This window comes from Octodon degus, unplaced genomic scaffold (genome assembly GCF_000260255.1).
Source record: "Octodon degus isolate 3935 unplaced genomic scaffold, OctDeg1.0 scaffold00040, whole genome shotgun sequence".
NCBI lineage: Eukaryota > Metazoa > Chordata > Mammalia > Rodentia > Octodontidae > Octodon > Octodon degus.
This window is the reverse complement of record NW_004524616.1, coordinates 16,551,906-16,576,638: the sequence shown is the minus strand read 5'-3', so window position 1 is coordinate 16,576,638 and position 24,733 is coordinate 16,551,906. Positions and strand designations below refer to the sequence as shown.

Here is a 24,733-nt window from a genome sequence, read left to right as displayed (position 1 = left end):
CGGCGGGGCGGCGGGCGGCGGGGCGGCGTCCCCGGGACTCTGCGCCCCGCTCCTAGCGCCGCTCTCGCCGGCCGCATTGTGACGTAGCGGGGCCGCCGGCCGTGCGCCCGTCTGTCCGTCAGTCCGTCAGTCCGTCCGTCCGTTCGTCCTTCCCTGCGCCCGGCGCCGTGAGTCCAGGTCCCGCGGGAGGGTGGGCCCGGCCGAGCCGCGCCGAGTTGCCCGCGACCCCTCGGCCCGGGTCCTTTGTGCCGCTGCCCGGCCGGCCGCCCGGGTGCGGTCTCTATGGCAACGCGGTGGCGGCTTCCTCCCGGCCTGGACTGGACGCGGCCGGGCGGGGCCGGGCCGGGTGGCTGCGCGCTCTCTGGGTCGCCTTCTCCTGCCCGCGCCAGCGCCCGCGATTCGCGCTGTCCGGGTTGCTTGGCGGCGGCGGGGCGCTGTGGGGCCTTGGGGCCGGCGACGTGGTGACAGCAGCGTCGAAGCCGACCCGGGCGCCGCAGGGGAGCCCCTCTCGGGCCGGGAGCTCCTCTCCGTCCGGCCCCGTCCGACCGGCCCGGACCCCTGGGTCGAGCACGCGTCTGCAGGTGGTGGGTGAGTGGGGACTCCGTTTTGGCCATTGGCAACTGGCATGTTTTGTGTACATCATTTTTACAAAAAGAAAAGGGAAAATTCTGAGCTGTTCCTGGCAGCCGCGCAGTTTCCACAGGAAATAGGAGCATTCTTTGCGGAGCACGCTACAGCTTGCAGGGAAGAAAGTCTTCAGGAAACAAAAAGGCAGCAGCATTGTTGCTCATTTTCAATGGGCCGCTAGGAGGGTGGAAACACGTTGTTTTTCCTGTGGGAACGCGGCTTTCCTTGGGAAAGTCACTTAAGGCCCGGTGACTATCCTTGCGGAGCCCGGCCCACGCCTCGCTGCCGGGTTCCACATGCTTGTCGGTGTGAGCCGGGCGGGACCCTGGCTGGATCCTGCACTCCGCGCCGGTTGGGGCGCAGCTTCCAGGATGAAGCACGGCCGGCCAGGAGTTTTATGAGGATTACATGTGTGCAGACTCTGGGGAGTTGCTGTACACACCACTTTTGTGTATATCATTTTGTAATTTTCAAGCACCACTTTCCTACTGAATCTGCAGAAAACAAAAACCTATTTTTCTTATTATGGAGCACACATCACATTTGAGAATAGGTTGAAATATGTATTTCATTTGTACATACTAGAATTTTTAAAAGCGAAGAGAACAAGGTATAGGAAAGCAATATTCACACCTAGGAGAGAAGTCTACAGGATATTTTTGATATATCTCGGAGTTTATTTACAAATTCAGCATGATAGAGTGTAGGGAGACACCTTCCTAGCATCCTTAGAACTATTTCAAAGCAATGTGAGAGGTAGAATTAGCCATATATAGATATTTATATGAGTTCCAAGATCTAGAATCAGGAAAAAAATCATGCTTCTCTTAAAGAGCTTTGAACATCTCAGAAATACAGTATAAATGTTAAAAGAAGGTTTAGTTTTGAATGTAACCTTTATTGTCTCCATAGCAAAACATTCCTTGAAGTTTATGAAATAGTAAATTGGAAATGATGCTACCTGTGTTAATTTGACATTTATTGTTTATTACAGTCTGAAAGGAAGTCGCTAAAGCAAGTGAAATTCTGTCTGCCATGTCCCACCTTTCCTAAGCTGTTATTCGGGGGCTTGTATGCAGTGGAAATGCAGAATAGAGGCCAAGAAACTTTGTGTGCTGTTTATTTGGAAGGAATTGTGGCCATGTTTTTCTGATCTTCAGAAAGGGGAAACCTGTATCATATTATGAGAAATGATCAAAACATTTTTCTTGCCATTTTAAGTCATTTCTTGTCAAAAGAGGAAATCTCCCAAGGAGCAGGTGCAACATTATAAAGACACAAGGGAGTTTCTCTTTTAAATGCAGAATCTAATTGAAAAGCAGCAAGAGAATCAGTGACACTCTTAGAATAAAAGCCTAGTATTTGGCAATCTTTCAGGTTACAGTTGCAAACCACATAGGACAAATATGTGTCATGGGAGAAAAATAATGCAGTAGTGAAAATCAAATAGTTGCTTCTGTGAAGCATTTGCCCTTGTGTAATTGATTCCTTTGCCTTTTTGGCCCTTAGAGTCACCTGCAGGATGAGATTTGCAGAAAATGAACTTGTAGATTGTTTGCTTAAATATATACTATGCATTATTTTGCAGCTAGATAACTAGAAGCTATATGTTTTGGCTTTCATCATAGCTGTTCTAATCTTTTGAAATTAATGACCTAACTGTTGAAATGGTGATTTTTTTTTTACTTGATATAGCTGATAGCTGGGATTTGGACAAGTATTAGGTGACCATTAAGTAGTTATTATATTTTCTTTGTATATATTTGCAATATAAAAATACAAAATTCATCATCTCCATAGAAGAAACTTAAAGGGAGGGCAGTAAGGTACATAAAAAATGAGTGATAACAAAACACAAAAGATGCTTTATAATTGAGTGCCTAAACACTAAATAGTTGAAAAAGAATAGGAGAAAGTTACCTCATCTGCGTAGATGTTTTGTCAATTAAATTGATCAGTTATCAAATTACATAAAAATGTAGTCTTTTTAAATAAATGCCATGGCTTATGATTATTTTGGTCATCATTTTGGTGTGAGCTCAACAAGGTGGCTCTTCTAATCCTGGCACATCAAAAAACTGTCAATGTAAGAGCAATATTTAATTTAATTTAATATGTATTTTTTAATTTGAAAGAAAAGAAAAATAAAAACAGTGGTATAAAATTTCAAAACAAGATTGTAGGAGAATAACAATGTTAATTCATTGTGCATTGTTATCTTCAAAATAAAGGACAACTTTTAAGACTCTTTGTGTGTCCCATTAGTTGTTCTCCCATAGACAACACCACATTCACCCCACGTTCAAGGGACAGAGAAAGACTACTTAAGATGAGAGGCAGTTACAAAAACTTATTTGTTCTTAATATGTACTTTTGTGTAAACTTGTTTTTTTTCTGAGACAAAGACAGAGCTTGCTTATGGAGAGTCCAGGATTTAGGTGAAGGAATTGCCAGGTACATTGTCTGTAATCTTTGTTCTGTAAACATGTCGAAGATACAATAATAATAGAATTTTAGCAGTATCCTTCCTATAGTAGCATTATGATAATGAGTTGTTGTATTTGCTTTGTGCATATTTGCAAGATAGAAGTATAAAATTCCTCATGTCCATAGAAGGAACTTAAGGAAATCAGGCACATAAGAGTGAAAGATACGAAACACGAAACATACTTTATAATTGAGTGCCTAAACGCTAAATAGTAATTGAAAAAGAAATTGGAGGAGAAAGTTACCTCATCAAGCAAATGCAGATCTAGTAGTAGGTCCGGGGCACAACCTATAGAACATGATTGGGAGGGCTAGAAGCCTCACATGAAGGTGGGAGTGGAGACAATGGGAAGCAAGGGATCTATCTGGGAGAGCTCATATTTAGGATTAGGTGATTGATTATAGGGCTAGTGAAAGCCCAGGCTCAATATCATTCTGAGATGTTGAAAAGTTTCAATGACTGAAAGAGTGATTGCACTGTTCTAAGAAACAGAGAAGTAAGTGATATATTTGGGGAGAGTAGGAAAACCCAGTTTCAGAAAGATTAAGAGAGATAAACTTTATAAGCTGCAAAAAATGCATGTGATGTTAGCTATTGTTTAGTGTTTGGGTTGCAGAGGACTGTTGTGTTTAGTTAAGTTTCTTTAATTGTGAAGCAACAGAGTACAAAATGTAATATTGAGGATACTTGGGGATGGAAACGGAGGTCAGCAGACTTCTCAGGCTGCAGCACTGTTCTGGGGGTGAGAGGAGAACTGATCTTTCTCAGAGGCACAGCTGGAGGTCTGCCTTGGAGTGCTGTGCTAGGCAGGAGAATTCCTTTGGCTTAGTTGAGTGGCATGTACATTGCTGGGCCAGAAGCTCTATTCGGTAGTTCTGCCACAGTGGCATGCAATGAGGAGTTGGTAAATACTTCTTCAAAGGACATTGGAGTGGGGCATGCTGACTTGTGCCTATAATCCCAGCCCTCTGAGAGGTTGAGGCAGGAGAATGACAAGTTTGAGTCCAGCCTGGACAATTTAGAGAGACACTATCTCAAAATAAAATGTAAAAAAATGCTTGGGAATGCAGCTCAGTGTGAAGGCACTGGGTTCAGTCCTCAGTAACCCACCAGAGCACTGCTAAATCTACTGAAGTGGAGATGGACCCAGGGTGGCAAAACTGAAAAGATACAGACCCTTGAATTTTATTTGAGCCTAGCCGTATAGAAATAGGGCAGGAGGCAACAACTTAGGATATTTACATTGAGAGGTAGCTTCGTTAATAACAGTTAAACTCATGTAAGTGGTGGGATTTTTCTCTTGCAAAGCGAAGCTGACCTGGTGTGATTCCTTATCCAGACTCTTCCATAAATGTTAATGGTCATTTTACTGGAAAGGAAAGGAATTCTAAACATGTTCTGTTCTGTCCTGTACCTCAGGGGTCATTTGAGCTGCTGCTTTGCCAGCCTCCTTCTATAGATAGCGAGGCTGAAATGCAGGTGGCAGTCCTGCCATCAAGCATAGTTGTTGGGCAGGAGAGCACTGCCTGGCCTCTCTGGGCACACAGGTATTCCAAACAGCATGAACAGCTGCTCTTCAAAGAAGGGTCTGGGATGGGCCAGCTCAAGCCCAAAGCATACACTTCTATAGATTTCGTTGTACAGGCCTGAGAACCCTGAAGATGCTCAATAAATGTTAATTAAATGAGTGAATGTGCTATTATCTAGTGTGCTAATGTTTCCTAAGTCTGGTCTGCTTTTCATTACTGAGGGTTGAGTTTGTTGTAAAATCTCTAAGTGCCTTTTGTAGATTTAAATGTTTTGAGGCACTCCTGTCACAGTAATGTGGAATTTTAAGATCCACCACTTATTTTTTATTTTTTAAAAACCTTACTTTTAGTTTTTGAAAAGCAGTTGTCCCGATTCCTTCCTTTTTCAAGTTTCTTGGTTGCCATTGACCAAAATCTAATTTGTACTTAAACAGGAAGGGGCAGGTACTGGTTCCTGTAAAAGAAGAGCTCGGGAAGAAGCCAATTCTGATTTCTCCATGGTAGTTAATGGATATCAGCAGCTTAGGCTTAGCCCCTGGAGGAAAGGGGGAAATGTAGAATTAACTTTGGTCATCTGCGCAGGCCTGATCCAGTTCCCATGACCAAAATTTGGAGCATTCCATGTGGCTCATTGTTGATTATGTGCCCCATCCTGGGGTCTTTTGGGAAGGGTAGGTGAAATGCATGAGGAGCGTGGCAGGGAGTGACAATGGGAGTGAGTGGGAAGGTGGTCAGCAGAACACTCTTGAATCTTACTACCTGAGAGCAGGAAAGACATGGGTTTTAAAAACAAAGTGCTGGAAAGAAAAGTAGATATTATACAGGCAGAAGCAGCAGGTATTTCCTATTCCATCTCTTGTGTGTTCCCCGAGAGATAATTCCTATTTCTACATCCCTGAGCCAGAAACCTGGGGATGGTCTTAATCCAATCACCTCCTTTTCCTCCTCCATCTATTCAGTCACCACAGTTTGTGCTCCACCTTAATCATTCTTCACTTCCTTCTTCAGACTAGACCAATGGTGACAAACCTATGGCACACTTACTGTGGTTCTCTTTTAAGATAAAAGGTGTTAATGTATGAGTTGTCTTTTCTAAGCCAAAACCTCAGCATTCGTGTTTTTAATTGTAGTGTTGGCACTTTGTGATAAATAAATGGGTTGGAGGTTGCAGTTTGGCACTGGGTCTCTCAAAGGTCTAGACCCTCCATGTTTCACTTTTCATTAATCATCCCTAACAGTTCTGCTTCTAGTCTCTCCACTTCTAGCTTATCTTCTCCAGTGTTGGGGAGCTCTTGGTGAGACGCAATCAGGTCATGTAACTAAGAATCCTTTAAAACCTTGTCATAGCCCTGATGGAAATCCAAGCTGCTGACCATAAATCCCAAGCTTCTCCATGAAAGGACTTTGCCTTTTTCTAAGGATACAGGAGATGGGTTGGGAAGCGTGGTTCATCAAGTGCTGCTTCCAGCTGCCCCAGCACCCTTATATTGGCTGATCTCACCCTTGAAAGTTCTGGGAGCTATTTTTTCCCATCTTCATGTTTTTGTATGTGATAGCTTTTTCCTTGACCCACTGAGTATTTCTTATCCTTCCAGACTCAGCCAGTATTGTGCTTTCAAGAAGCCTTTACTGATCATCCCTCTTACCCCTGCTGTGCAGCACCTGTGCTACATGGCCTTGGTCTTAAACATCTCTCTCCCTCTCTAAACAAACAGCCAAAGAATAGAATGGTACTTCCTATCTTTGCAGATCCTTATGCTTTAAAGTGCTTCTTATGCTGTATATGCTTAATCATGTTTAAATGAATAAAAAACATGGCAAGCAGGCACAGGGGTTTGATCCCTGGGCCTGCTGTGCCTGCCCCACCCCGGGGGCGCACTGAGACAGCAATGGTGGTACACACCTGTAATCCCAGCACTTAGGAGGCTGTAAACAGGTGGATCACTATGAGTCCAATCTAGTAGTGAGACCCTGAACACCCTGTAGACCATTCCCTACAATACAGAGAAAAAAAAAAAAAAAAAGAAAGAAAAAGAAAAATACATGAATTTTTTCAGGTGATTTTCTTTTCTTTCTTCCTTCCTCCCCCTCCCCCCCTCCCTCTCCCCCTCCCCATCTCCCTCTCCCTCCTCCTTCTCCTTGTGTTTGGTACATGGTTTCACTATGCAGCTTGCACTCTTAGTGATCTTCCTGTTTTCAGCTTCCCCAACACTGGGATTACAGGCGCGTGCCACACCAGGTCTCCGTGGCCAGCTCAGTGCACCAGGTGTGGAGGCAGCGCAGCATGTAGTATCGGGGATTGAACCCTAGTCCCTGTGCTTGCCTAAGCAAGCCCTTAATCTGCTGAGCTATCTCGCCAGTCTCTCGGGTGATTTTCTTTCAGGTTTATTCTGTTTCCTTTAACTTGAGCCTCTTTAGCGTTTCAGAATACTCTAAATGGACAGGTTCTCTTTGAAGTTGTTGCCTAGATACTTTTTCAACAGCTTTCTTAATTGTTTTTACAATTTTATTTTGCTTGGTCACTAATAACTGCCTCAAGAATGAGACTTAAAAATATCAATGGGGGGCTGGTGAGATGGCTCAGTGGTCTAAAGCACCTACTTAGAACAAGCTTAGCAAAGCACAGGACAGTGGTTCAATCCCCCAGCACCACATGCCAGCCAGCCCTGCCCCCTGGTGGGCTGAGCAGGCCACACACACACTAAATAAATAAATTAATTAATTAATTAAAAAAATTTTAAAAAATATCAATGGGACAAATTAAGTCTAGGTTAAAATATTTGGTTTGGAGACCAGATGAGGAACCACTTTTCTTCCTACCATCAAAGAGGATGTTTAATGGTTAATATTAATGAGGTACTCTGTGTTGGATGCCTTACAGGTACTTTCTTAATTTATCACAGCCCCTGCCTGTAAGGTAGTATTATCAATATTTTTTTTCACATATGAGGAGATGAAGGTTTAGAGACATGAGGTAGCTTGCTTGACACTGTGTTCCCTTTCCCTGATGATTGCTAGCCTTCCAGGTGCTCATCTGGGTTGCTGTGGAGTAGAATCAAGCTTTCACTGGGCTCTCCAGTGAAAGTTCATGCTGGATGGCTCTTGTTGTTGATGACCCCTGTATTAAAGCTATAATCCAAAAGAAAGATAATAGCCACGGTTTGGGTATTCATCGTGTGTAACAATTACTGTTTTCAGTTTGGCAGCCTTTTCTGAAAAGTATGGTATAGTTAACCAGTCCTAAAAGATGTGACATGACTGTTTTAAGCTATAGAGAAGGAATTTGGACTTTTGTAACTGGCAAATGACAAAAATGGAATTAAGTGCAGAATCTCCACGCATGCCACCATCACATTTCGTCCTACTCTCCTGTTTATCCATCCTGCCACATGAGGCATCGGACCTGCGCTAGGGAACTTTGGAGCCTGCGCTAGTCCTGATCCTCAGCCTTCGGCATCCCTGTCAGAATTAGGCACAGTGTTCATCTGCCTCAAGAGCCTTCTGCTGTGTGCTCAGCGCACAGACAGCCCGCACTGAAGAGCTAGGAGGCTTCCGGCCTGCTCCCCTTCACCTGTCCGCCTTCCACTTGCAGAGCAGGTGATACCACACACTCAGCGTGGGTCAGCTCCAGGTAGTTCCCTGCTCCATTGCTGGATGTCATTTGCACATTTGAAAATTTGAACTCAGTACATCCTCAGCCACAGAACAGTGACTGCAATTCCTCTGTGTGTGTCCTTTCATGGATGTTTATTCAGCATGCCTGTTGCATGTGGAGTCAGTCACTCAGTGAGCAGGCAGATGAGGAACCTGAGTTTGTGGAGCATACATCTAGCTTATTTCTTGTCAGGAAGGAGGCTTATCATAAAATATGGTAAGTTTTGTGAAAAAGGAATTGTGAAGAATTTATTTTACTTGAGTTTCTGTTTTTTTTCTTTTTGAGCTGCAGAACTCTAGTCACAAACCATTGTGTTCTTCTCTAGGTGTGTCCTCCCCCAGGAAGTTTAGAGTGCTTCTGGAGACCTAGTTGGCAAAGTGGAGGGACACCCAGGCAGGGCAATTGCTCTCAGCCTTCCCCTATGAAGGCTGGAGCAGCCACATGAGTTAACCAAAGATGGGTAGAGAAAAGAGTAGCTAGCTAGTTGGTCTGGTCCCTAGTAGAGCATTGTTCCTGCAAAGCCACAAGCTGCTTCTAATGTACTCAAGATGTTATCATGGTCTTTATATTCTGGGCTCTCTTTGCTGCAAATGAATCTGGCAGACAAACCACACTCAGCAAATATACCACCGGGCTCTGCACTCTCATCAAAGCCCCTGATGGGTTCCCGGTGTGTTCTTTTTCTTATTCCACAGATAGCTGTCCCCACCAGCCCACTTGCCCCGAGGCAGCCTCCATGGGTGCCTTCCCTGGATTTTCTCCTCAAGTGCAGGCCCAGCGTGGGCAGAAATAGATTCTGTGAATGCAAACCACATAGGTAATTTCATATTTTCTAGTAAGTACATTGTAAGTAAAAGAAAACAGGTGACATTAATTTTAATATATGTTTTACTTAACCGAGTTTAGCTAAAATATTAGTATTTCCACATGCAGTCAATATATAAAGTTCCAGATCCTTTACATTTTTTTCTCTTCATAGCAAGTCTTTGAAATTTGGTTTGTATTTCATACATAGGTCGGACTAGCCCACTTTTCAATGCTTGGCAGCCTCTTGTAGCTGGTGGATCCTTAGGGGACTGCAGGCTTGAACACTTGTGTTCCCAGGCTGACTCGGAGGCCACCTCCTCTGTCTTCTTCAACACTTAGCTCAGGCCTGTGCTATTGCCCCCACAGGAGGTGAACACAAGGTGTTTCTTCGCTCACCTCCGCTTGAGAACAGGGAATGCAGCTTACTGTTGCTGCTGTCAAGAGCAGTGTTTAGACTTAGCCCTGAGTGCATGGTAAATGCATTAATGAAAGAGGATTATTGTAAGGATAGGAGCCGAAGGGATTGGTATGTGAGGACTCAGCCTCTCCTCCACTTGCAACTCCCTAGCCCAGAGCCTTCTGTTGCAAACTTGCAGCTCTGTCCAGAGCCACAGAGCATCACTTGGGTCAGATTCAATGGACCAGTTGTAGTCAGAGGCCTATGGCCACTATCCTGGAACTGTACTGCACATATGTACATCTTGTTTAGCATTTTCACCTCTTAAATATAAAATACTAGACAAACTTGTAAGCAGTCTAGAATTTTAAGTAGTAATAGTCTTATTTAAAAGGATGAGGAAATGGGACACATCAAGTACAAAAACTCACCCACTGAATAGGCCCTCCTACTGAGGCTGCAAAATGGCCAACTGACATTTACATACTAACTGTACAGAGCAAAAATTGCTTACATCAGGAACCATTGGTGGCATCATTGTGAGTATTCTCTATATTTCTGGTCATCTTAGAGTTGTCACTCCTGCCCTGAAAAAGCAGAAGATTTAGAGCCCTAGTAAATTTACACATATTTACTTAAATTTTGCAAGTGCTTCTGAACAACTAATGGGTGTGTTTTTGATTGTTTGCTTTTACCCTTAGTGATAGTTACACTTGAAGTAATTCATTCAACCAATTCTAAAAGTTGGTGCTCCTACAAAATGCTATGGACTACTTAGTCAGATAAATCGGAAGTTTGAAAATGAGAGGGAAAAAAAGCATTTTATTTATTTACTTTTATGAATTTGGTTGTTACAGTGTCTCACTATGCAGCGTGGACTCATAGTGATCCTCCTGTTTTCAGCCTCCTCAGCGCTGGGATTACAGGTATGCACTACCACACCTGGACTCAGTCCTGTCTCAGCACTCCCAGGGGTGGGCTGGTGCAGCATGTGGTGCGAGGGATCAAATCTCGGTCCCTGGTGCTTGCCTATGCAGGCACTTAGTCTGCCAGCTCTATGCAAGCATTTTAAAAACAAATTATGATTAGCTCAGGCATAGAAATAGAAGATAGAATTAGACCTAATCTTAATTTTATCATTGATCACATTTCAGTATGAAAAGCTCATTGGTCTGTTTAGTGTTTTGGTTTGGGGGCACATAGGAAAAATAAATCCTGCTGTCACATGTTGTATATTAGGAGGATGAATGAAGTTAGAAAATGTTTTGAATAATTCCTTAAAAACTATCTGGAAGAGTTTTGAGGGTAAGGGAGCTTGCCAATACGTTTGAAAAGTAAATTCTTAGAAGCTAGAAAAATCTTAGCATATATTATATAACGGATAACTAAACATTAACCATGTTTAAGTGATTTGATGATCTTGTCTTTAGTAAGGCAAAGATAGTTCAAGATAGTCAAAGCTTTCCATCTGTTGGCTTCAGTTTGGGGAATGCTCTCATTTATGTTTCAAAAAAGAGCTCATTTCTCTGCAGCTAAAATATCCTTCAAACATGATGGCTCTCTGTGCTGTGTTGGTGTAATTGAAAACCTATAAAAAGGCTGAGAGCTACTTTTGAATTGGCTCGGTGAACTTGGATTGGAATTGCCAAAGTGGTGAAAGGTTTAAAGGAATTTTCATAAATGAAGTCTCCAAGCTGTGTCTTAGCCGTAGAATTCCAATGAACTCCAAGGCCCATGAACTAGAGAACAGTGCCTCTGAGAAGAACAGTCATATCAAGATGGAAATAAATGATTCATTTTCAGTCCTTGAGTTCTGCAGACATAAGCACACTTAGCTGCTGATAATCATAATTTAGCAGTGCTGTTGTGCACTAAAAATACAATTGAAAAGTCTAACCTTTAATTATGTTGAGTACTCACAGATTAACGTGGTTACAAATCTTAGGCATTGGATGCAGTACAGTATTTACTCTTGTTGCTAGGAAATATAGCAGAGCTCTTCAGAAGTTACACTGATTTGGTGAGAAGAGGGATGTAAGTTGCTGCCATGAAAGATTTGATTACTGCTTCTTTCTTTTATATATGTAAATGTATTTTTGCACAGCAGAACTCCTTTGCTTGTGAAGCTTTTGTTTGCACTGAGAGTACAGGTGTGTGTACCCATGTAAACATCCAGAGGATATTTCGAAGAGTGATTTTACTTGAAGCTGCTTTGTGAAATAAGCATTGTAAAGTATTTGGGACTTTAGTGAAATGAATTTTTTCATCTTCAGAATTATCAGGAAAATAGCCTCTTGAAATCTAATTATCCTGAAGCTAATTGGTGGTTTTGTATTCTTGTCCTTAGTGGGAAACTGTCAAATTAGCATAGAAACTTAATCCAGGTTAACTATTTTCCAGAATCATTAAAACTTGCATGCAGAAACCAACTCTGCCTTTCTTTCCTTCTGCCCCTTCTTGGCAAATCTGCCTGCCCTGATGCATTACTCAATAGCTTTAAAAAAAAGTGCAAAGCTGACGCTTGCACAGCGTGAAAGCACCAGCTCACTCGTCTAGTTCCTGGGAAAACTGAAGGATTTCTGTGTGCTTTTCAGTCAGGATCGGGCAGGAAGGAGTGTCCCTCCCCAAGCTCAAAAGCAGAACTAAGGAAAAATCCATGGAAAAATTTTATACTTGATCTGTTTGCGGCAAGTTATTCTACAAAGGGGCTGGTATTTCAAAGCAGAGACCTTAAGAGATGGAAAATTAGCAGCGTACTTGATTAGCTCAAGAAACAGGAAAGACTTGTGCTTATACGATGATATCCAATGTCAAAGCTCAGAACAAGCTAGATAGAATTAGGGAAAGGTATCCTGGGCCTGGATCATGACTCACTCTGCTTGTGTACCTGTGGCCCTCCTTAAACTTAACCAGTGTTTACACATTCTGGATAGTGTTGACTCATTCCTTGTAGAAAGCCAGTTTTTTATTTGGTAAGAATTGTTTTTCTCAATCTGTACAAGTAATGAGCACAGTATCTAGTTGTATATATGATCAATATAGTTTAGTTGAATACCTCATATCTTCCAAAGTAAATGCATTTGTTAGACCTAGGACTTATTCAACTGTAGTTGAAATTAGAGGTGAGTCTTTGCAATAACACATTAGTTTTTTTATTTATACTCAGAAATCTGAGTCACTGTACTATTAAATAAGTAGACAAAATCAGTTTATGATGCCTGCTGTGGTTTGTGTCTAGGTGTCCCCCCAAAGCCACATGCAGTCTTGGGGCAGTTTCTGGAGTTTTTGATTGGTTGTTGTGGATGTAGATGTTGCATCTGCCCTGGGGCGGGTAATTTGCATTTCAGTGTAAGGAGAGTTACAATGTCAGCTGCCGGAGCTGCTGCCAGTCCTTTTGCTGTCTGCTTTTGCCTCCACCAGGAAAGGTTGCTCTTGGCCATGTGCTGTACTGCCTTGGAGCCAACTGAATGTGGACTGAAACCTCCAGTAACTGTGAGCTAAATAAACCTTTCCTTCCTTCAAGTGTTGGGTATTTGTCCCAGCAACAAGAGAACAGTAACCTATATCTGTTCGAGAGACAATGCCTATATCTTGTATTATGAGCAGCTACTTTGAAGATAACAATGCACAATATACTGAACATTGTTGATCTCCTACAGTTTTGTTTTGAAATTATATATATATATATATTTCTTTTCTTTTTTCTTTTCTTTTTTTTCTCAGTAGTGGGGATTGAACTCTGCACCTTGCACTTGCCAGGCAGGCACTGAGCTATACCCTGGCCCTTGTTTTGAAATTTTATACCATTGTTTTTATTGTTTATTTTTCTTTAACATTTAAAAAATAGGCAAAATGTCACATGAAAGATTTCATTGCTCAGCCACTAGTTGGAATACATGATGGAACTTTAAGAGGTTTAGGATCAGGTTTTATAGAACTTTGGATGCTAGGAGAAAATTTGGAGCTCTGGTGGAAAAGTATGATAATAAAAACTGGCTCACATATTACAGACTTATTGAGGGCATTAATGCCATTCTATTTTTTGAGATAGGCTCAGCAGTTTGGGCTGGCCTGGTGCTCACTTTTGTAGCCCTCAGGTCAGTCCCAAACTCACAGTGATCTTGTCTGAACCTCCCAAGTGCTGGGATTATGGGCGTGCACCACCATGCCTGACTCGGGGGCTTGTGAGCACACTCAGGGTTCTGGGTCCAAGATGGCACGCCTGGGGATCCAGGCCTGGCACTGACACTCATTTTTAGTATTTCCTAAAATGCCTGATAGCATGTGAAGGGCATGGGAAAAGAACAGCAGGTAAAATATGTGGCTCTGAGCATGGATTTGAACCTCAAAATCAAGCAATAAGTGGAATTAAGTGTGTGTGTGTGTGTGTGTGTGTGTGTGTGTGTTTGATTTGGGAAGACTTATTAAACTCAATATTTTAAGATAAATTTCCTTTCTTATTAATAAACATTTATTACATTATTAATTTGGGATGAGTTTTCAAGCATGGAGTGAATCAGTTGCAGGCACTGACACCATTGCCTTTCTCCACTGGCTCTGAGCACTGAGTTGTCTACTGGCCCTGTGGCCTGACTTCTTCAGGTTGGGTTTTGGCTGATGAGAGGCAATAGCAGGAGACGAACAAATAAGTGGGGATGGAGAATTTGGGCTCTGTAAGCCCACTATCAGCTGCTTGCCCACATGTGGGGCATGGCTATTGCCAACAGCATTCCCTCAAGGGCTTCTCTCTGGGTTCTCTTCCCTCTGTCAGGCAGTCCTGGCTGGTGACTGCCCACTGTCCGCTTCCTAACTTAGAGTGCCACATTGTCTCCTGTGCTTTCTCCAAACTCTGATGCACATATAAATGCTCTTCAGATTGCATTTGAGTGTATCATTTGTTTCCTGTTGTGAATCTGAGTGATACAAGTGACTATCTATCTCAAAAGTCATTATATGAATAACATGATTTAGGTAGGATTCAGTACAGTGGTTGGCTCACAATGTGCATTTAACAAAGGTGAGTATAGTCCTGTGTCTCAGATGGGGACACATACTGAGAAATATGTTATGAGATGATTGCATCATTGTGTGACCCTCACAGAGTATACTTACACAAACTGAGATGGGCAGGTAGGTCATGTAATCTAATGAGACCACTGTTGTGTTACATAGGCAGTTGTGGACTGAAGCATTTTGTGGTCATGCCTGCATTATTTTCATTAGCTTTTTCGTTGTTGTCATGGTGCTGGAGACCAAACTCAGGGCCTGACACATACTAAGCCAGGAATGTACCACTCAGCCAGAGCCAAAGTCCAGCCTTTTGAAAAAGTACAGTGTTAGGTTTGTATTATTATTGCATGGCCTAAAAATTTTAAATGTGGGTGGAAAACAATTTTTATTATCTTACAAATGTTGAACATGGGAAATGTGAAACAGAAAGGCCCAGGGCTAAGATCATGTAGTGCTCCAGGGGCTGAAGTAAAATGAGGATTTTTAACTTCGATTCATAGTACAAGATATACAGTCACAAAATGTCTAGAAAAGAAAGTTATAACTTTATATTACTTAATAGATTAAAGCATAAACCACTGGATATCGCTAAAGAAATAAACTCTTATTTATTTACTTATTTTGGTATTTTAGGGAAGGGTCTACAGGGTGTTCAGGGTCTCACTACTAGAGCGGACTCATAGTGATCCCCCTGTTTACAGCCTCCCAAGTGCTGGGATTATAGGCATGCACCACCATACCCAGTCTCAATCACTGTCTCAGCATGCCCTGGGGGTGGGGCCGGCACCGCAGGCCCTGGGATTGAACCCCTGGCCCCTGAGCCTGTTTGCAGGCGCTTTAATCCACTGAGCTATTTGGCTGGCTTAAACCCTTAGTTATGACCACTAAATAATCATGAAATAGAATTATAGACAGTTTAGCATCCTTAATTACTGTGAAGGCTGAGACTAAACTTTTCTGTCTTCTTGGTAATTACAAGACAGGTGATCCTTAAGCTGAATTTCTTATAGGCTTCTCCAGGGTAAATATGTTTATTCATAATTAATACTGAATATGAAAACAGCATGCTTGGTTGTGTAGTGGATTTTCTAGTAGGAGACATTTATGTGCTTTTTAAGAGTTCTCATTTTTGGCCCACAGAAGAGAGTTTGTTCTATGAGATTTAATATCATCTCATCCTTAAATCACAGGACACTGTAACCAAGACATAAAATTAAGATGTTTATCAAGAATAAAAGCTAGCATTTCCTAAAGTAATGGCCAGTTTAAAAAACAAAACCTGCTATCAATTCTTTCTTAACCAACTTTTTCTTATCATAAATTTTCTAGACCATATAGATATATCTTTCAGTGCCTTAAAAAAATTGTTAACATATTCTCTAGCAATCTTGGAAAAAAAGGAAATTTCATAAATGTTGCTTTTTTCTCTTTTCACAGCTAAGTCAAGTCAAGGCAGAAATAGCAATTTGAAAGGTCTTGATGTCAGAGTAAAGATTTATAGATTCTTTTTGAGCAAAAGCTGAGTGAACAAAAATGAGTATTTTATTGTTAGAAGAGATGTAGCATCTAAAATAAATTATTGGGGGCCAGGGAGATAGCTCAGTGGAATAAATGCTTGCTTGGCAAACTCAAGGTTCTGAGTTCAATCCCACCAAAAATGAATTATTGTCATCTAAATATTTATATCTGGGTTTTTCTTTCAGTACCATTTTTTTTAGGATCATACCCAAATAGAACTCTTTCATTTTGTCTTTGTAAATAATATATTTTCATATATCAGGCATAGAACACATATAACTATATTTCTTTTAGTTTCTGTTTCCCCCCTTGTCTTTGAATTATCCTTTCCTGAAGATCTGTTACATTAAAGGGTCATAGTAATCTCCCAGTTGATCCTAGTGAAACCTCCTACTGTTTTGTCCAACCCTCTACTTCTGTTTAGATTTCATCTCTTCTTATTGTTTGTCTTGAATGAAATGGCAACCACATTTTCACTGAGAACTGATGCATGTACTTATTAATCTAGATTATTATACTGTTTCCCCATCACTTGTGTTAACATGAGTACCAGTAGTGAAAGAATAAAATTCTTAATGAATTGTTCTGAAGCCTTCATATTACACACAAGAACCTTCCATAGCTGCTTGCCACTCAAGGTTCTTAAAAGTAAAATAATTTGTGTTTCCAAAGGGAAGACATATTACTTTATGCATTCATTCTGTGACCAGTCTAAGTATTAAGGATCCTGTAGTGTGAAGAAGAGACAGAATAATGAACTCTCCCTAGAATAGAGACGAAGACGATCAGATTACCAAACACTTCCCAGAAGTGACATTTGATTTAAAGTTAAGGGCCAAGTGAGTACTCACCAAGCAGGAAATTTAGGGGATAATACTGGGATCTGACAGAACTTGGGAAATTACATTTTGATGAGACTTTACAATAAGATATACGGTGTGGACTGACAGGATATAAAGCATGATTGGAACCAAAACTTGGTCCATTTCCCACTGTGAAAGAGGGAGATTTGTGTATCTTTTTCAGTTATTATTGAATAATACTTCAAAGATACATATCATCCATTCTCAAAGACTTTTTCTGTCACCATTCTATGGTGGTTTCCAAATTTTTATCTCTAGGCCTGGGATGGAGATTCTTTTCATCTTCTGGCAATCTGCATTTTGATATTTCATCAACTTTCACAAAGCCTGTACCCTCATAGTAAACTCATCACTTTTCCTTCAAATGCTTGACTTTGTCCCAATTTCCTAGTGTAGTATATGGCTACAGCTTTCAGGGAAACTATCCGTAGCGTACCCTTCTCCTCCACTCTTCCCTCTACAGTATCTCCTAGCTTCCAAAGACTCAGAACTCATTGTTAAAACTACTGTCAACATTATTGCAACTTTTCTGTATCTTCCCCACTTCTAGTGTCTTTATTTAGGTTGTCATTCTTTTTTTGGTTGCTGTAATGACGTTTTAACTGAATTCAGTTATTTTTCGATCTGTTCCTGCACCATTTCTAAAATGGATTTCATCAGTGATTTTTACTATTACATTGTGGTAAGTCCTCATTGACTTTCTCATAAATCTAGAGTCCTTATCATGACATATAAATACCTATTATTTTTAATTCTGTTCACCTGTCCAGCTTCATGGGACCCATTACCAACATCTAACCCTTTTCCTGCTTATTGAATAACTTGAAACTCCTTAAAATTTCCATAAATGCAGAAGTAGTTTATTATGAATCTCTGGTAGTGGCTTGTATGTTGTCTTGTTCCCAGCCTTTTTTCCTTGTCAGCTCATTTGTCCTTATCTCTGCCTCCATCTGAACTGTTTATTTACTTTTGTGTCCACTACACCACAGGTTACTCATTGTCAGGCATCATGTTTCATTTATGTCTGCTACACTCTCCATGCTTAACTTTAGGTCTGGCAGATAGCTATGGTAGAAGCAATGGTATTTATTAAACACTACAGACCAGACAAGGCACTCATTTATTTATATGCATTATGTTACTTCAAGGGGAAAAATAAAATCAAAGTATACTTTTAGAACATAATACGGCAAAAACATCTGAACGTTGCACATGATACATGATTTAGGGAATCCAGTCAGGACAATATTTCATCAAAAAAGTGAGAATTTAGAAGAGATCTATAATAAACCAATAGAAATAAAATGGAGAGATTTTATTATAGTGGTAATTGATGATATTTGATGGATGTAAGGATGGATGGACTGTGGGTGAATAGAGAACTCAGATGTGTTTTTTAGGACTTACTGAGGCACTTACTAATTTATAAATTTTATAAATGCAACAAGCTTGTTTGTATTACAGGAGCAACCAACTAAGACAAATACAGAAGTAGTTTATATGGCAACAGCTTTGAAGGAGAAAAACACATCATAAGAGAGTAAAATGCTGTGCTTTTAAAACACAGATAATTAAAATTATAAAAGTATATGCAAAATTATTAAATTAGGTTCAAAACTAAGTTTTCAAGTAAATAAATAATTTAGAATTCCTTTAATAATAAATGAAGCTTCCAGGGGAAGCTTAGTGTTTTATTGTTTAAATTTTATCAGTCAATTAGTAAAGAGTAATGACTAAAAGTGTGGATCTTGGAATTTGAGTGTCTGTTTTAGTTTGTTCAGGCTACTATAACAAAATACTCTAAACAAGGTAGCTTACAAGGAACAGAAATTTATCCTAGAGGTTAGGAAGTTCAAATCAAAGCACCAGCAGAAGGTTTGTGAGACGCACTTTTCTGGGTCCGAAGTGGGCACCCTCTCTGTACCTCACCTGGTAGATGGACAGAGCACTCTCTGGAGCTTGTTTTACAAGGACGTTCCTTCTTCCTATCCCCTACCTCCTCAAGCCCTCATTTACTAATGCTCTTACTGGGACTTAAGTTTCAGCATATGAGCCTGTGGAACACGTGTTGAGACCATAATACTGTTTAACAAGTGATGAATGAATGATAAGCCTGGAATATTAACCCAGTAAGGCCTTCTGTTTATGCCTTTAGCCTCTCTGCCTTCCTTAGTCTCTTTAATACAGGCTCAGCAGATCTTGTGATTCCTCTCCACCACTGTAGTCCTCTGGACCTGTGTTATGCATTACTTTTCTATCAGCACACTGTCCTCAGTTTTAACATATGCTGTATCCGTTTCCCCTACAAGAATGTAAGCTAGTAAGTGCAATACTTTACTTTTTTACTGCTGAATTCATGAAACCTAGTACAGTTCCTTCACTCTAGCATGAAATTCAGTAATATCTGTGGAAACAATAGTTGTACAAATGTAATTCAGAACTTAAGCATCCAAAGTAGGTTGTGTTACCACATGGATGTGTTTTTATAAGTACTGCAAATTATAATGTAGTACTTGTTCACTCTAACCATACAGAAATGGAAAATACAAAGATATATCTATAGAAAAATTGAAATATATTTTCCAATCATGAAATAATGATTTAACATTTTTATATATCTGATATCATGATTATATTCTCAGATATATTATTTATATCCTGAATCTTTTCCTTCAATATTCAGTTATCAGTATCTTTTTATACTTTTGCAGAAAAATTTATAATAACTTCTATTTGAAAATGAGATTTTTCTCTACCTTCTAGAATAATAGAAATAATAATGAAACAGAAAAGAAAATCCACATTATAGGCAGTCACTGGCAACATCCTTACTGTCCAAACCTTGCCACACACTTGCTGACTCCATAAGCTTTGAATACAGGTGAGAGAGGGAGGATATAACAACCTACACTTATCTCTTTGAATTTTAAGCTAGACATAGTTTTTCTCCTAATTAATTGTACTGCCATAAAAGTACAAACTGAGGACATAAAAGACATTGCTAGTGTTCCCTGATTTATGTGTCAAAACTTTGACCCATAGCAAGGCTGTGTGAGAAGTTTGGAGTGATTCCGTGAGCATCCAGGTATTATCCAACTGGAAGAGAAGCCTTCTGTTGCAGTGTTCTTTCCTCCAGCTTGCTGGCTGAGGGACCCTTTTGAAAGTGAAATGAGAGAGGAGGAGGACAGGCAGCAGCTGCTCTTGCAGGGTTTGCTGGGAATCCCGTTCACACAAGCAGTGGGAGGAGCCTTCCTAACAGAGCCAGCCAGTCTCTCAGAGAAGTTTATTACTTATTTCACTCTCCCACATGCGAAATAATATTTGGTGAACTGAAAAAGTGAATACTTTGTCCCTAATATATTTGGTGGAGAGATGTGGTCACTATGGAGAAAATAATCCGTTAAGATTAGAAATGCGAATGATATAGCTGAGCTTGTGCAGACTGTGTAGTTTACAGAATGAGGTTAGCACAAAGATGGTCATAAATCAAAGATTAGCAATATGGCACAAGAGGGCATATGTTTCTGTAATTTAAAATGAGCTCAGCAAAAGGTAAAGCTGAGATTTTCAAATTGCTGAAATGTCACTTAATTTATGAGTCAAGATAAAATCCATTTTTAGATAAATGAATAAATTGAAATGCTATAATGCCTACCATTCAAGTGCTGTTATAGCTTAAAAATGTGACTATAAAAATGTCAAATTATTGCAGAAGCTATTTGTTGTTTAGGTGTTCTCTAAGTCCGATCTGCTTGGTTTCCTGACTCCTCCTACTGCCTGCCTTGCATAGCCAATACTCAGTAGCTAGTGTAAGAGTAGAGTAATGGCCTTTCTACCTCACACAGCCCTGAAGAAGTTTAGAAACTTGAAGCAGAGTTGATCCTGTTGCTGATAACATTAAACAAGGTAGAAATAAAGGTATTTTGTTGGTAGAGATCAGACCTCATTTACAGAAGACCTACGTGCTCCTTGAAGTTCAAATTCATGTATAGTTTGAAACTACATTTTATATTCTACTTGTTCTGCCATTTACCCTGGGAATTTAGGCCATCATGGTGAATGTGGTGACCATAACAGGATAATATTTCTCCTCATCTAAGTACTTGGTAGAAAGATGTGGTCGCTGAGACTGCACTGTCCTTGACAGTTCACCAAGGTGGCTGTTCCTACCCTGCACAGCAGCCCTGTCGTTTATATGCCTTGAAGGTTAAGAAATGAAGTCTACTATTAGTTCTGTACATTACATTTCAGAAACTAACACAGGCCACAGAGGGCTGAGTATTTGGTGATAGATAACGGGGGTGGAGCTGAGCATTATGGTGCATGTCTGTAACCCCACCACTCCGAGACTGAGACAGGAGGATCTTTGTGAGTTCGAGACCAGCTTGGGCTACAAAGTAAGCTCAAGGCAGCCTGAACTGCATAGTGAGACCCTGTCTCCGACAAAAAAGAAAAAAGAAGGTGAGGGAACTAGAATGTGTACTGCAGTGTTGACTGAGGAGATCCAGGCCCTGGAGTGGATAGGTGAGTGTGGCAGACTATGCTGTGCAAAGCAGAGTGCTCTGGAGGAGGGAACACGGCGGGTTGGTGTGCTGCAGGGAGGCTGCAAGAAGAGGGTCTCAGGAAAATAAAAAGGAAGTGACTAATAATTGCTGATGCTTACATAGCACATACAAGTGATGATCCAAAGATAGGGTAAATGTTTCAATAAAAAAGATTACAGTAAAACACACTCAATGGAATAAGTGTATTCAAGACAAGAAGGAAGTATTTTGAATAGTTACAGGAGTGTTAGTAACAATGTGTCTTTTACTGTAAGAAATATTTTTTAAGCATTCACTGTTTTTTTTTTAAATTGTAATCTCGTATTACCCTGTGCTGGCTCAATTCTGTGCTACTTTACATGTGTCAAGCACTCCTCACAATATGGCAGGGTAAGAGTGCTTAACACCTCTGCCGTACAGATGAGGAGGGGAGAAAAGCATAGAAATTATTAAAGTGAGCCAGATGTGGTATCCCATGCCTGTAATCCCAACACTGCAGGACACTAAGGCAGGAAAATTGCAATTTCCAGTAGCTCTGGACAATTTACCAACTTAGACCTTGTCTCAAGCCTAAAGGAAAGAAAGAAAACATTTTTTTAAAAAAGTTTAGGAAGCAGGTCTCTTTGTGAAGGCCTGGGTTAAAAAAGAGTGTTTTAGTGACTTGCCCATGTCATAGAGCCCAGAACAAAGCCCAGCTGAAACTGAGCCTCCAGTCCCAGTCTGTGCTCTCGATAATTACACTGCAGTACCTCTTTCGTGCATGAGAAGCAGTAACTTGGGCTATTGAGAGGTTAGCTTCATACTGCGCAGGAGAACGGGTGGGCCATCGGGTTAGTGTTCGGAATCAATACCTGAGCAGCCTACTCAGGAGTGTCACAACAGCATAGTAGGGAGGAAAAGAGATTGCGTGAGCTCAGCTGCAGACATCAGGCGCCAAAGCAAAGGGAGCAAACACAGGTGGATTAGAGAAACTACATTAATAGCAAAGTCTAAAAAGATTGTACAAAATTTTACAAGTTTCATGTTATAATTGAAAAATATCTTAGTGGAAAGTGTACAAATATTGTGCAACTTTACCATAGTCCTAGATTAAATAGCATGGGAAATATTTCTTTGTCAACACTACATTAATGAATATACCACTGATTTTGGATAAGTTCAATAATTTGTGAGTTATTTCCTTCAGTTTTTGTCCTTTGGGCAAGTGATATTGACCTTATAGGTGTAGATTTAGTGGCTGTAATTTTAGGAAATGTCATTAAATTGCCAAAGATAATTTTTAAGTCAGTGTAGATTTGTCTGTGGGTTTTTCTAAAATGCCTTTGACAGTTTTCTTCATTTTTAATAACTAGGTGGAAAGAGTGACAGGAAGATTTCTAGGCAATTTAAGTATGTATTTTAAAGCACTTAGCCCTCTTTCCTGTTTCTTGGTGCGTAAGATACTGTGTAATCCTATTTTATTTTTGTTTATGTATTTGGTACAGGGTCTTGTGACACAGCCCAGACTCGTAGTGCTCCTCCTGTCTCAGCTGGGATTATAGGTGTGCGCTATCACGCCCGTTTTCTGTGGCCAGTTCTGTGAGGGGGCCAGCACAGCACAGCATGCAGTACTGGGGATCAAACTCGGATGCTTGTACCTGCCGGGAGGAGCTATCTCCCCAGCCTGTGTATAATCCTGTTTTAAAGAAAAACAGAAACTAATGTTTTAGCGTTTTATCTATAGCAATACAATTGTTAGGGGAGAAAACAGTTTTATTGCAAACATTGAGAGTGACAATTGCCGGTGACCCAAAGATAAGGCTTCATCATGTGTCATATCCAAGTTTTTATCCTTGCAATATCTAACTGTATATTTTTTTTAGGTTCTCCTTCAGTTTTTATTGTGACAGTTAGTGGAAGTTTGCATTTGTAAAAGTTTCTTTTTTTTCTTTCCTTCCCTTATTTTTTTCCCATAATTTTATTGATAAACAAATAGCAATGAGACAGTTTCAAATCAAATTGGTAGGGCAGTTTGAATAATTAACACATTGCATACATTCTTCCTAGTGGTTAATTGCTGTACAAGATGCAGACATGATATCCTATCTACAAGCACCATTAGAACAAATCCCTCTCTTCATTAAGACAATGTAACTGTATATCTATCCTAACCACTTTGAATACACATAACTGTTTCATTAACTGTTGAATTCAGTGATCAAATAAGTCAGAGTAATGATTTGGGTGGGTTAATCTGTTTTGTTTTCTGTCATCTTCCTTAACCAGATGTATACAATTGTAGTTGGAGAACAAGCAGGTGCATTAGCTCTTACAAAACAGTACAAGGTGAAATCAGTTGTGATAGTGCATTGAGCCTGATCAGTGTATTGTTAAAGCAAACCAGACTTCGGCAGATTGTTTCTCTTTTATTGCTATGTGTCAGGTTCTCCAGGAGACAAACTACAAAAAGTTTGCTAGGATGTACTTTCTTGTGCAGTACCTGCTGAAGGCAGGGCAGCAGGAGTGGGCAGGAGAGTCGTGGGCTCTGATATGGCCCTGCCCAAGGCCTCAGCTGATCTGTGGAGAGAGTGCTGAGGTCAGGAGGGGCCTCCAGCATTGTACTGAATTGGAACAATTGGACCTGTCTTTACAACTGGTGCCACCCTGTCCCTGGACACAGGTTGCTCTGGGAAACTGGCTTTCTATACTTAAGGCATAGTTCTGTCAAAAGCAGATAGTGAGGCTAGTCAGGCAACATCCTGCCCAGCGGTTGGGGGAATATATGCTTCAATTTTAAAAGGAAACATGGGTAACACAACAGTATTCTCTGTAGTAAGTAGCCAAAATACTTTTCAATTTCAAGGGAAAAGTGGAAATTAAAAAATACATACATTTTATTATTGAAATTTAAGTTACAGTGTTATTTAGGAACTTAAGAGAATTAAGAGAGATTTTGTTACTTAAGCCTTTTGCATAGAAAAGAAAGGAAATACTGTCCTTAGTTACATACTGATTATCATTTAAAAGTTACACATCAGTCATTTATCAGTTTGTCTGAGCACTGCCTTATGAACTTAACTATCTATCATTTAATATTTGCAGCCTCCTTGCAAGGAAGGTCCAATTGTCCCAATTCCATGGATAAGTAAACAAAATTAGAGGGATTAAGGGACTTGGCCAAGTCATACAGTTAATGGTATGGTCAGAAATTTGAACCAGTTTTTCATCCCTTAAAGCTGTTTTCCTGGTTTGATCTTGTGGAATTCATCCTAGATCTTGACTTTTAGCCAAAAATAAATAAATAAATAAATAAATA

At 40.4% G+C, this 24,733-nt stretch overlaps 1 protein-coding gene across 5 annotated transcripts in view; it reads left to right on the top strand.

The window, feature by feature from the left end:
- Sncaip (synuclein alpha interacting protein) overlaps positions 1-24,733 on the top strand; it is a 149,251-nt gene that overhangs the window by 971 nt on the left and 123,547 nt on the right. For 2 of the 5 annotated variants that reach the window (XM_023715345.1, XM_023715342.1), the window contains exon 1: positions 111-167. The exons of 1 other annotated variant lie outside the window; for it this stretch is intronic. The gene's annotated coding sequence lies outside the window, so the exon portion shown is untranslated. Of the gene's footprint in view, positions 1-110; positions 168-377; positions 589-24,733 lie in introns of those variants that run through there. 2 more of the 5 variants (XM_004631336.2, XM_012514755.2) reach the window with 2 other exon arrangements.